At 40.5% G+C, this 12,588-nt stretch overlaps 1 long non-coding RNA gene across 1 annotated transcript; it reads right to left on the minus strand.

Annotated features, from left to right (window-relative positions):
* Positions 1-734: 734 nt before the first annotated feature.
* LOC149315928 (uncharacterized) lies at positions 735-6,884 on the minus strand. The gene is made up of 3 exons (XR_016280688.1): positions 6,100-6,884; positions 2,253-2,376; positions 735-1,868 (listed from the first exon to the last, which is right to left on the minus strand). It is a non-coding gene; the product is annotated as an uncharacterized LOC149315928 (long non-coding RNA).
* Positions 6,885-12,588: the final 5,704 nt, after the last annotated feature.

Below are 12,588 nucleotides of genomic sequence, written 5' to 3' on the forward strand. Positions count from 1 at the left end.
GTGATAGCTGTGTGCTGTGGAATCCTGGGGTTTGGTTCTTTGTACTCATCCCTAAACTACAAATCTGAAACTTCAATAGGATGGAACCATGGCAGTTAAAGTGGAATTATAGTCCTATAATTGTGTAGTCAAGACTACTTATTACTCCACAAATATAACTTGTGCATTATTAGTTCAGAAGATCTATGTTTCTTTCTTACCTTATATTTTTGATTGTCATTTACTAAGAAAGCAAAATGGAATGGTAATGCTAACCTCTGGTGAATATGGACAGACACCTTTCAGGCTTTATTTTTTCTTGGAGACACCTAATACATTGAGCTGAATTTACAAAACAGCTCTAATCTGTGCCCCAAAACTGGGGTACCTGTAACCTGTAGTGAATATAGTGGATGTTGACTCTTTTGATTAAAATTTGCACCCATCATATACCTCTGCACCTCCTGACCTAGCAGTGCAAAGTGACAAGATTTCCCCATGGTACAAGAAGAAAAACCTGTCCCTCCTTAAAAGAAGAGGCAGATAGTTTGGAATAAGGACATGGATGGGATTTTTAGAAACACATGAACCAAATTGCTATGAGAAAAATAAAAGATGTTATCAAAAGAAACAGTGAGAAAAAAATGAGATATGAATGTTTATTTTACATTCAAGATAACATTATCTATATCAGTGTACTGAGTATATTATACTTGGGTAGAACCAAGGTTCATTCAGTCCTTTGAGTCTGCAGATCTGTGCAACATTGCTACTTTCATGGTGTCCCTTATAAGGATGTAATACACCACTAATTTCCTTCTCAAATGACGGAATGAGTAATTTTAGCAATTTTTTCCTGCTGCAAGAAAGACTACAAAAGCTACACAATTTTTGAAGCCTATTCACATCTTGCTGCTTTGCTCAGAAAACAGGATTATCTGGGGGATAAGGAAAGCATTTTCTCCTGTTTCCTGTGCAGAAAATGCAGTTTTCAGTGAAAATCAATCATGTTCCATTTTTAATGGAATGTCCCAAGTGTAACTTAACCTGGTATAAACATTGTACAGATTAGGTCGTGAACTGTGAAGATTCCCATCAGTCCAGGAGTCTTCTCATCAGGGCTTTTGAATACTTGAAAAAGTGGGGTTTGATAATTTTTCAAATGTATGTTCTTCCCATTCCTAGTCCCTAAATTTTACATTTTCTAAATATATAGGGAGGAGAGGAAAAACAGCCAATTCTTTGGATCTTTATTAGAAGATTTGATTTAGTGGTATCATGATCAGATTGTCAGTTTGTAGGTGTCTCAGAAATTGGCTTTCTGCAATGGTCTTTGACTATGGCAAAAGAAGTGTTGGAGAAAACACCAGCAAACATAATAACCTCAGGTGAAAGGAAATTACCATACACAGCTTGCTGTTTAAATCTATTGCCACAGCTTTGAGAAGTTTTGTATAATTATTTTGACTTGGTAGGACACACAGCAGTGTGCCATTCAAACATATCAGAGTTAAATAATTAATTTGCGAGCCCAGACACATGTGACGCCTCTCAACCCAAGCGTGCACAAGCCATGTCACAAATGCAAGTACAAATGCTTATGTGTCAGTGCCAGAATTCTACATTGCCTTCTGTCTTTGCTTCTTTTGAGACAAAATCTGTGTGCACAATCCATACTAGTTAGTGGATAATTTTTCACATGGGGTTCTCCTTCTGTCCAGAAACAATCCCATTTCAGGCCTACAGGGCTTGTCAGTTGGCCCTTTGCCCAATTCCAGCTCTCTTTGCTGCAAATTACCAAGCAGGGAAATAAATGACAGTTTTCATCATTCCTGGGTAAATGATTCCGTGCTGATTCAGCCATTTTGAACTCCAGCTGCATTACTTGTCTGAGAAAGAAGGGTGGGAGGAGAACAGCATGAATGTCAAATGAAAATCTCCACGCAAGAGAAAAATGGGTCTTCTATCCGTCCCCTCTAGGCCCGATACATGCCTCCCTCCCTTCAGTGCTCTCTCTGTCTCTCTCTGCTTTCTAACTCCTCTCCTTATTACAAATCTTAATAATTTTCATTTTCAGTAGACAGAAATGGACATTAGCTGGTCAGAGGCACAAAAATACTGGGCTGCTACACTTCTAATAGTCATGTAGAAAACTATCACTGCAATTCTGTACTAATTTGCATTGGAAAAAGGAGCCTCATTAGGACTCACTTTGGAGAAGGTATGTATAAGATTGGTCTGTAAAAAAAAAAGAGCTTCGACACGAACTGTACCTGAGCTGTCATTTTCCTTCCACATGATGGTATATAAAAAGTAGATATTCCTTCCACATGATGGTATATAAAAAGTACATATTCCTGTTATCCTTTGTACTGGGAGATCCACCAAGCACCCTTCCTAAAGAGAAAAACAATAGGAAAGCAAATTAGAGTGAGTCTAAAAAAGGAAAGAAGATTAAACTGTCCATAAACTTGTCTTTTCAGGGCAGGCATGTGCAACTATGTGGGAGGCAAGGAGAACTATCCTGCAGGCTGCACCCACACCAAGTCCAAATACCACTGTTTTCCTCTGCGTCACTCTTAAAATGAATACAGGACGTAAAGAGGGACTGTATTTACTTATTTATTTATTTATTTATTTATTTATTTATTTTCTGTATTTATACCCTGCTCTTCAGCCCTAAAGGCTGTCAGAGCAGCTTACAGATAGTTATTCAGATGGTTCCCTGTCCCTAGGCTTACAGTTTAAAAAGACATAACACAAAAGGAAAAGAGAATGGTGGTGGGGAAGGGGATCAAGTCCAGTAGTTCTTCTCTCCTTCTGAGGCCTGGACTATGGCAGATGGACTGGAGGGAGAGTCCTTCTTCTTGCTCTGGCTAGGCATGATAGAGTTGGGCTTGCCTTTTCACTCTCTCCAAGCCAGATGATATCAGATGGATTGGAGGGGAGGGCTCTTCTTCTTCAGGCTAGGCCTGATGGAATAGGACCTGCCTTTTCACTCCCTCCCAGGCTGGATGATGACAGATGGACTGGAGGAAGGGCTCTTCTGATGTAGAGTTATGGGGTACTTTTGAGGATGGAATGGGAGTGCTTTTGCATGTTTTCACAGATTTGACATCCTTCTGTGTGATTTGTAGGCAAAACTTGCATGAATATCACCCTGAAAACAAAAACACTTTTGGAGGGAGGTTGGGCAGCTTTGGGAACGGGGGCATGACAGGCCACAAGGGCATGGGCTAGGGACTGCATGGGGCCTGTGGGCCACATTTTTTTCACCCCTCATTTATGGGTAGGTCACATATATTTAACTATGCTTACTAATTTTATTTTTCTTTGAAATAAACATAACGCACAACATCTAGCATATTAAAATCCTTGGGAGTTTCAAGTGCACGCGCGCACGTGCGCGCGCACACACACACACACACACACACATATATATTTGCTTTTGGAGTCCTAGAGATGCTTAGTATGGGTACAAGAATCATGAGACTGAACGTGATCCATTCTGAAAAGTGGAGGAGGGGAGATGATTTTCCAGATCACTCAATTTCCCTTCCGTTTCTGAAAAGCTGTCCTCTGGAATCAACTAGAGCAGGGTTCCCAACTTTTTGACTCACAGAGCACTAAAGGCTCCAGGGAACACAGGTTGGGAACCACTGGGTTCCCAACTTTTTTGACTCATGAAGCCCTAAGGGCTTCACAGAGCATAGAATGGGAATCGCTGATCTAGAGGAACATGAACAGTAGTGGCATGAGATGTAAGAGTTTATCACACTAAGGAGATCGGGAATTTATCCCATGAATATCCCAGAAAAATAACGTAATTACACATAACAATTTCACACAACGTCACACAAAACCTGCCACTGAAGTGGTCACAAAGAAGCATTAATGCACATCTTTTTACTTTTGGGATTCCAGCAACAATGCACTTCCAATATTACTTTATTTTCTCAATTGCATGTGATAATCATTTGTGCAACCGACTCAGTCTGAATCCAGAGAAAACGGAGGTACTTGTGATAGGTTCCCCTGGTCCAGGAATGGCGGTGGTTCCACCTGTCCTGAACGGGATCACGCTTCCTGTGAAGGACTCCGTGCGCAGTCTGGGGGTGCTTCTTGATTCGTCGCTTCACCTCACATCTCAGGTGAATGCGATGGTCAAGAGCACCTGTTATCAGCTTCGGCTCATTCACCAGCTGCGCCCATACCTGGCCCAGAGAGACCTTGAAACGGTGGTACATGCTCTGGTAACCTCTCGATTGGATTTCTGCAATGCGCTCTACATGAGGCAACCCTTATACCATACCTGGAAGCTACAGATGGTACAGAATATGGCAGCCAGACTGGTCACTGGTACTTCCAGGGCCAGTCATATTACACCTATACTTAAAGACCTGCATTGGCTGCCCATTCGCTTCCGGGCACAGTACAAGGTGTTGGTGATAACCTATAAAGCCCTACATGGCTTGGGCCCAGGATACCTGGAGGACCGCCTCTCTCCATACATTCCGCCCCGCACCCTCAGAACATCCGGGCAGCAACTACTGAGGGTTCCAGGGGCTAGACTAGCCTCCACAACGAGGAGGTCATATTCCATCGTCGCCCCGGCCCTCTGGAATACGCTGCCCATAGAGCTCCGCTCGGCCACCTCCCTGATCCAGTTTAGGAGGGAACTAAAAACCTTCCTATTCCGATCAGCATTCCCCGAATCAAGCGCCAGCTAGTCTTCCCCCCTTCGACGGCAATGGCAGCTGGCTGATGGGGTTTTAGTTTTGTTTTAATATGGTTGTATAGTATTTTAATATTTATTGTAATTGTATTTGTATTGTTATTAATATGCTGTTCACCGCCCTGATCATTGGAAGGGCGGTATACAAATAAAATCTTTATTTATTTATTTATTTATTTATTTATTTACTTGCCATTTCTACTTCTTTTGTGCAGTGCTTTAAATGTGCTTTAATCTCTCTTTAATGTCAAAATCAGCTGCAGTGTGATAAACTCTGTAGAGGGGGAAGGATGTCAGAAAAGATGAGCTAGCTATATCCTCCCTTCATTGGGGGGGCCTCTGTTTTATTCCAGTGCCTACTGGGACCAAAAAAAAGCATCTAATTGATCCAAACCAATGTAAATGAAACTGACTTCTAAGTCACATGCATAGCATGTAAATATGTGTGCGGGGGTGGGAGTGTATAAAAATATGTGTGACATCTTAAATCCTAGACCCTAGGAGCTTGGTTCTAGGATCCCCATGTGGGTACCAAAATCTATTGATGTTCAAGTCTCATTAAATACAATTGCATAGTAAAATGGTGTCCATCATATAAAATAGCAAAAAGGTTTGCTTTTTGTAATTTACCTTTTAAAACATGTTTTCAATTCATGACTAATTGAATCCATGCATAAAGAATTTGTGGATACAGTGGGCCAGCTGTACCTGTATGTGCTACAAACTGACAGAAACATTAATGCATCTGGAAAAGTGTTTACTTGTCTCCTCCATGAAAGGTAGTTTCTTAGTATTTATTTCATCCCTCTACCACCCAATTCAAATCTCTTTGTTGTGGTTGTGAGTAGTGATGCCTTAAGTACCCAATCATTGTAAATTTTTGTATGAAATGAACTACTCCACGCCTCCTAGACTAATGTTTGCATTGGAACTTAGCCATCCACCAAATTTTGTATTTCACCAAATGTTGCAGTGCAGTTTTCAGTAATTTGAATGTACCAAACAATTTACTTAAATATGTATATGTATAATACACAATAAAATATCTGTCTAAATGCATCCTTTAACTTTATTTTATTTTTAAACTCACACATTGGTACAGAAAGGAGACAAAATTACAAGTAAATATGTGAAAAAGAGATACTGTATTGAAATACATAATACTTCCTCATCCCTGATGTCAGCAAATAAATGAGGCTATTCTTGTGTGGAATCTATTTTTATGGCTTGCATAATTTATTCTGAATGGGATTTACAGATGTAACCTAGCTAGCCCTTTAAAAAAACCTTTCACATGGTACACAAAGCTGGTCATAGATGAGATCTGTGTCTTATAAGTAGCTCAAGCATAAGAAGAGACTACAGCTGGATGGAAAGCATGTTACCTTCCAGATTTGTTGGACTGCAGCTCCCAACATTTCTCACAATTGTCTATGCTGGGTAAGGAATTGGAGTCCAATGACATTTGGAGAGAGGCGATTCCTACTTCTGCCTCTAAAAATTAGTTCAATTAGTACCATCTTTTAGTGAGATTTACCTGGAACAAAAGCAAAGGCAGACATATCACCATGTTCACTGAATTATCTGGAATTACATGTCTGAGTTGGAACAAGATTGGGAACTATATTAGGCAACACCATGACATAATTGTGCTGCAAGCCTGTCACTTGTTGTGTATGCATAATAGCTCTGGCTGTAGTGTTAGCACTGTCAGATAAGCAACCTATAATGTACTTGATTTCCACAGGCTGAGCTTCCCTTTGTTCTTTTTGTAATTTAAAAAAAACAGTTGCATATGACACATTACTTCTGCAACTGCTCAGAAAGAGGCCTAATAATGCTTTGCAATAACTCTCAGAAGCACTAATAGCACTGTAAACAAGGTACATCATACTGTTTCTGGTATCTTATTATGTTGCTGCATATGACTTACACTCTTGAAAGGCACACAGAAGCCCATGAAGGAACATCAGTGACAACCCCACATGGTGGCCATTCACTGGTTGCTGCTGCTGCTGCTGCTGTTAGAATGCTAAAGGTGAGAGAGACATAATAATGCTTTCTGCTTCTGTAACCTGCTTGCTTCAAGGCCTAGAGGTTAACGGACCAAATAAGGGAACAGGAAACCCAGAGTGAGTGTGCTCTGAGATGCAAAGAGCAGTGATTTACAGTAGACTCATAGAATGAGCTAGAGAGTAAAAGTGCATGGGCTATGCACCCCTCCCTTCGCCCGAGCTTTGAGAATACAATGCTTTCCCTTTGCTGTGGCCTTGAAAGGAACAAGAACATCCTAGCTAGTATCTCTTTGCATTCCAGACTCCAAGCAAATGTATTAGCAAATGTAGAGCCAATGAACGCAACCAATTATTTGTTGTTTAGACAATAGCCAATTAACTGCCTGTTGTATAATCATGTGTGTATGAACTAGCCAATTAAGCTAATGCTATGTAAACAATGAACTGTGTTTTACTATAAAAACTTTTGTAAATGGCTATTGGGGGCAGCGGTAATTTTATCACCATCTGCTGGTGTGCTGTCGCCTTGGCCAATCAATAAAGTGTGTATTGCCTATGGACATTTTGGGTTCTCGTGTCTCACTCAAGGACACTCCTTTCAAATGAACATATTGGGAATGTTTCCCTAACAAAGGCTTTGCTTGTGATCTGCTGCACTGGCAACGGTGACCATGCCTCTGTTGTGGCTCGTCTGCTGCGCCCATAACTCGTGTTGGGACCTATGAAATGACACGCAGTGTCCACCACGACCACCTGCAGAGTTCAACCACGTTGACAGGACTCCAAAAAGAAGGAATCTGTGAAGATGTCTTCAACTAATAATGACTCTTACAAGTCTTCACTCTAAATGAGGGCTTTAATCTTCCTTTGCAGTATTTACAACATAGATATACACAGTGTATTGGACATCCATCTCTAATACACACTATTTACACCAACCAACAATAACACAACCTCTGAGGCAGCCACATTAACACACAACCATCTCACTGCCTCTCAGTAACAGACACAGCCCACTCTCAGGCACCAACTGTCTCTCTGTCTGACAGTTGAGAACTGACAGTTGACAGTTGCATCAACATTCCGATGATGCACTTTTTGAATGCTGACACATTAGCTGCCACTGGAACTGTAAATTATCTGCACAACAGCTCCCCCTAGTGGCCACACCAATGTCATTTCCTGACATTCTCTGCCTAACTGCCTTTGGGGAAAAGAGAAAACGCAGTAATAGGAATGACTAACTGTAGCTCTAGTACAGGGGTAGGCAACCTGCGGCCCGTGGGCCGGATGCGGCCCGGCAAGGCCTTGGGACCGGCCCCAGCCCGGTCCTGCCGCCGATTGCCGCCGGGGCCTTTGGGGGGCAATTGTCTATAGAAGCCTCAGAAACATGCATTTATATTAACATTTTTTTAAAAAATCAGCAAATTTTTTCGTGTGCCCTCCAATTTTTTTTAAAAAGTGTTTTCCATTTGAAAATTTTGTCCTACATTTGTCCTGGTTTATTTATATATTTAATTATTTTTAAAAATTATTTAATTATTTATTTTTTGGCTTCGGCCCCCCAGTTGTCTGAGGGACAGCAACCCGGCCCCCAGCTCAAAAAGGTTGCCTACCCCTGCTCTAGTATATATTTTCTGTGTCTAGCTACTCAGTAGGAGCTGGTGAGCAAATGCACAAAAATGCTAAAATCAAGAGGGTCTTCTCATCCACACACCTCACCTCAGACCCATCATCTATTTGTATGCCTTGACATTTACATTTAGTGATAGAGAATAGAGCCATTAGAACAATATATCCTGTGTTGTGAGTTTCACAGGAGCTCAATCTTCAATTGCTTTGTGGTCTTCTTTTTCCTCTGACTCTGAGGTACAAGACAAACAGCATAGCCAAGTGCTTTGCAATTATCATCTATAAATGGAGTGGCTAGTATTCAACCACAAAGGTGGCTGGTAGTGGTCAGTAATGATTTCACTGTAAGACAGAAATTCAGAGCCAACAAAGGACGTCTTGTTGTACTGTAAGAGTGGACCACTGCACTACAGGAGAGGGTGTATCAAGGTGTGCCAACAGAGATACTATGTCACTTCCAGTCATCATTTTGGTCTCATATATGGGCAAAGAAACAAATTAGAGGGGCACAGAGAAGGAAAAACTACTTATACTGGCTGATGGTTTGCAACCCAAAATGTTGCCAGTTTTACACACATACAGGTTGGAGAACTTCAGAGTATGGGCTAGGATTGTAAAAGTGGGCTTCAGGGGCTGAATATAGTCACAAGATACACTTTCCCCATCCTCCTGTACTGTATATACCTACTCTGTGAAACTGCTACAACCTGTTGAGCAATTGATGGTTTTTAAAGTTTGTACCCAATCTCCCGTAATGAAGAATATATAAAAATGTCATATTTTGAAGTTTACTCTCTTTGTTGGTAGTATTTCTTGCTTATCACATGCAATGTCTTTCCTTGCACTGCCAGTTTCAGAAGGGAAACTGTAATGTACAAGATGGTCATAGGCAGAGACACAGAGAGATCACGGGCAGTACATTTTGAGTATCATGAAAGTGAAGCACATGTTAGGGTTTTGCTTTCATTGTATTTTTACCACTCAAAATGGGATGAAGAGATTGGGAGATTTGGGTCTCTTCTGCCAAAATAACCCACATAGTTTAAGGCACATTGCACATTAAAATGGGATGTCATAGTGTGGGCCTGGATGATCATGTGGTGAGATCCGACATGGAGTATCTGTAAAAAATAACTCTGCCTTCTCCTGGTCAAAGGAGATTAAGGGACAAAATCACCCTTATCCAGTAGGCATAATTAAAGGATAGGGTCACACTGTAAATGTTCATTTGACAATTACATTTTGTCTGACAACAGGAGAAATTATTTGCATAAACTGAACTGGGTATTTAACGCCCTCATCGCCTCAGAGCTCTTCAGAATCATTAATGTACTGTAATGAATGAGTTGTCAAAAGAGTTAGCCTGGTAACATTTATTAACAAGATTGTAGCTGACACAACAGTAGATGCTGAAACTCAGATTTATTTAGTGGGATTTGGGAGAGGAAGAGAGAGAGAGAGAATATAACTTGAGGAGGTTGTTCAGTTTAGAAAGGAGGAAAGTCATAAGTCATGAAAGTATTTAGTAAGCCATTTGTGATTTAATGTAGAAGCTGCCTTCTAGGGTGACCTGTGGCGGATCACTTTATTTCTCTGGGACCTATCTTACCCTCTGTACAATAAAAATAATTATTCTTTTTTACACCTTCCATAGATGAAGCCACAAGTGTACCTGTGCTACAGACATTCAAACCATAAAACCTGTGGTGTCAGAAACCTGTTCCACGTACTAGTATTTACAACTGACACTTGTAACATATCCACTCCACAGTAAGAATACTGATAATTAATACCTTGCCTGGGTTTGCCTAACTAGGTACATGGCACAATACAATTTATATCCATGCTTACTGATTCATTGAAGTGTTTTATTAACCCAAGAGGGCAACAAATAAAATCTGGAATCTTAGATCTCAGCAGTGGCCAGAAGTGCCTTTGAATGGTTAAGGTTTGCATAGTTAAGGCACAGTTAAAGCTATGCCTGTTCCTTGAGTCATTGGATGACACGGTGACACATGCCTTAGTTAGATCCTGTTTGCATTTCTGTAATGCACTGTACATGAGGCTTCCTTTGAAAATTGTTCAGAAACTTCAGCTGGTAAGTTCTGCAGATTGTTAACTGGGGAGCACAGGGTTCAAGGAGCACACAACTTCCTTATTGCAACAGAGCCACTGGCTGCTGGTTCACATTCACAGAAGCATCTGGTGGGACCTTCTTGGTGGCTGTTCCCAGGCTCTAGAACTCTCTTCCCAGAGATGTTTGACACCTAATGGTTATACTAGTTTTAATTTTATGGATAGTTTAATTATATTTTTAACTTTTGCATTTGGTATATTTTTAGCTATAATTATTTTAGCTGTTGCAAGTTGCCTTGAGTTCCAAACTGGGAAAAAGACAGGATATAAATAAATATAGTTAATAACATCAACAAATTTGACTGCAATTTACACCCGCTCTAGCCAGCATATTGATAATAAGGGATGCTGGAAATTGAATCCCAATTGCATCTGGAGGGCCACAAGTCACTAAGAAAACAATATAAATCCTTGTGTGTATCATTCTTATATGTGGGCTTCTGAGAAGTAGAAAATACATAATTTTTCTCCCCACTTGTTGGATGGTGAGATATTTCCTGCACTTTTCAGAAAGAATTGTCACATCCATGTGTGGGGTCCTATAGGAGCTATCTGTCTTTTTTCATTGTCTACTTTTCAAAATCGCATGTAGTGATCAGAAATATTGTGGCATAGATGACCCTGATTTTTTTGGTATTGAAAGATCATTCATAACTCTCTTTCCAAGTTTAGTCTGCTAGTCTCCATTTTGATAAATTCAGATAGTCCATCTTTGAAATTCTGAGGAAAATAGCAAAGATATTTTAAAACAGTTCTCCTGTAACACTGTCTTCCTACCCTGATGCCTTGGAGAAGGAATTTTAATCTTTCTAAAATATGCAGTTGCTGCTGCATTTTCAGATTTCCTAAGATTTGTGAGCCACCTACTGATCTGAGGAACAAGCCTGAAAAGGCAGTCTTCCCCTTGACCTGGCACATGCACTAACACTGATTCTGCCACTCCTTTCTTTCTGGTGGTGGCTGCAATTACCCCTAGAAAGAGAAAAGACAAAATAACTTTTTAAAATGTAAACTAAACTTTAAAAGTTAGTTCAGCTCATGTTTTCAATGTGTCTCCTCTCCTTCCATCCCTCTCTTCTGCTGGCTCATTCCAAGAAGCACGGCACCCACAAAAAAACAAGGCAGCCACCCATGTGACCTTCCTCCCACATACACTGATCTTGCTCAGACTGAGTGAGAACACACCAAGGCATCATTTGCATTGCACAATTCATGCAATTTGACACCACTTTAACTGCCATCGTTCCATCCTATGGAATCATGGGATTTGTAGCTTGTTGTGACACCAGAGATCTCTGACAGAAAAGGCTAAATAGCTCACAAAACTATAAATTCCAAAATGGAGTTGCATTGATCCATGGCAGTAAAAGCAGTGTCTAATTTCATTATTTGTGCAGTGTAGATGCAGTGCCAATAATGCACGAAAAGCAGAATCACAGAACTTTATCAGACTGGCAAAAAAATGGGAGCATAGCAGTATGCTCCCATCAATATCATGCAATAACGTATAGAGTATTTCTCAGTATTGCATGGTATTGCTATTATTCCACAATTATCCAATGAATAAATAGGGATTCTAGCACAGCTTTTCATCTATGGGAAAATCCTGTGAATAAAAAGTGGTGCTAGAATTCCTCTTTATTATGGGATAATCACGCAATAATTGCAACGTCACACAATGTCATGTGATAATCTGCATGCTATTGCACGATACTGATAGGAGCATACTGCTATTCTCCCGTCTTTTTGCCAGTCTGATAAAGTCCACTTATATTCTGCTGAATATTAGTGAATTGGAAGCCTGGCTATTACAAGCAAAATAATAACAGTCCCAAAGTTGTTACTGCAAAAAGTAAATAATTATCAAAATAAATTATTAAAATGTATCAATTTCTAGCTATGCCCACTGTGGTGATGGAAGAAAACACCCAATGGACTCCTCCCACTTTCATCTGTCTTCTCATTATTTTCTATGGGGCTTGAGCATACACCCTTTTCCCCATATGTGTGTGAGGGGGGGATCCAGAACGTATCTCCCGAATATAGGGAGGGTGGACTGTATTACTCTAACCTAAGCCATTCCCAAGAGTT

The sequence above is a fragment of the Sceloporus occidentalis genome, unplaced genomic scaffold (genome assembly GCF_023333645.1).
Source record: "Sceloporus occidentalis isolate IW3139 unplaced genomic scaffold, rSceOcc1.0.p SCAF_3, whole genome shotgun sequence".
Classification (NCBI taxonomy): Eukaryota; Metazoa; Chordata; class Lepidosauria; order Squamata; family Phrynosomatidae; genus Sceloporus; species Sceloporus occidentalis.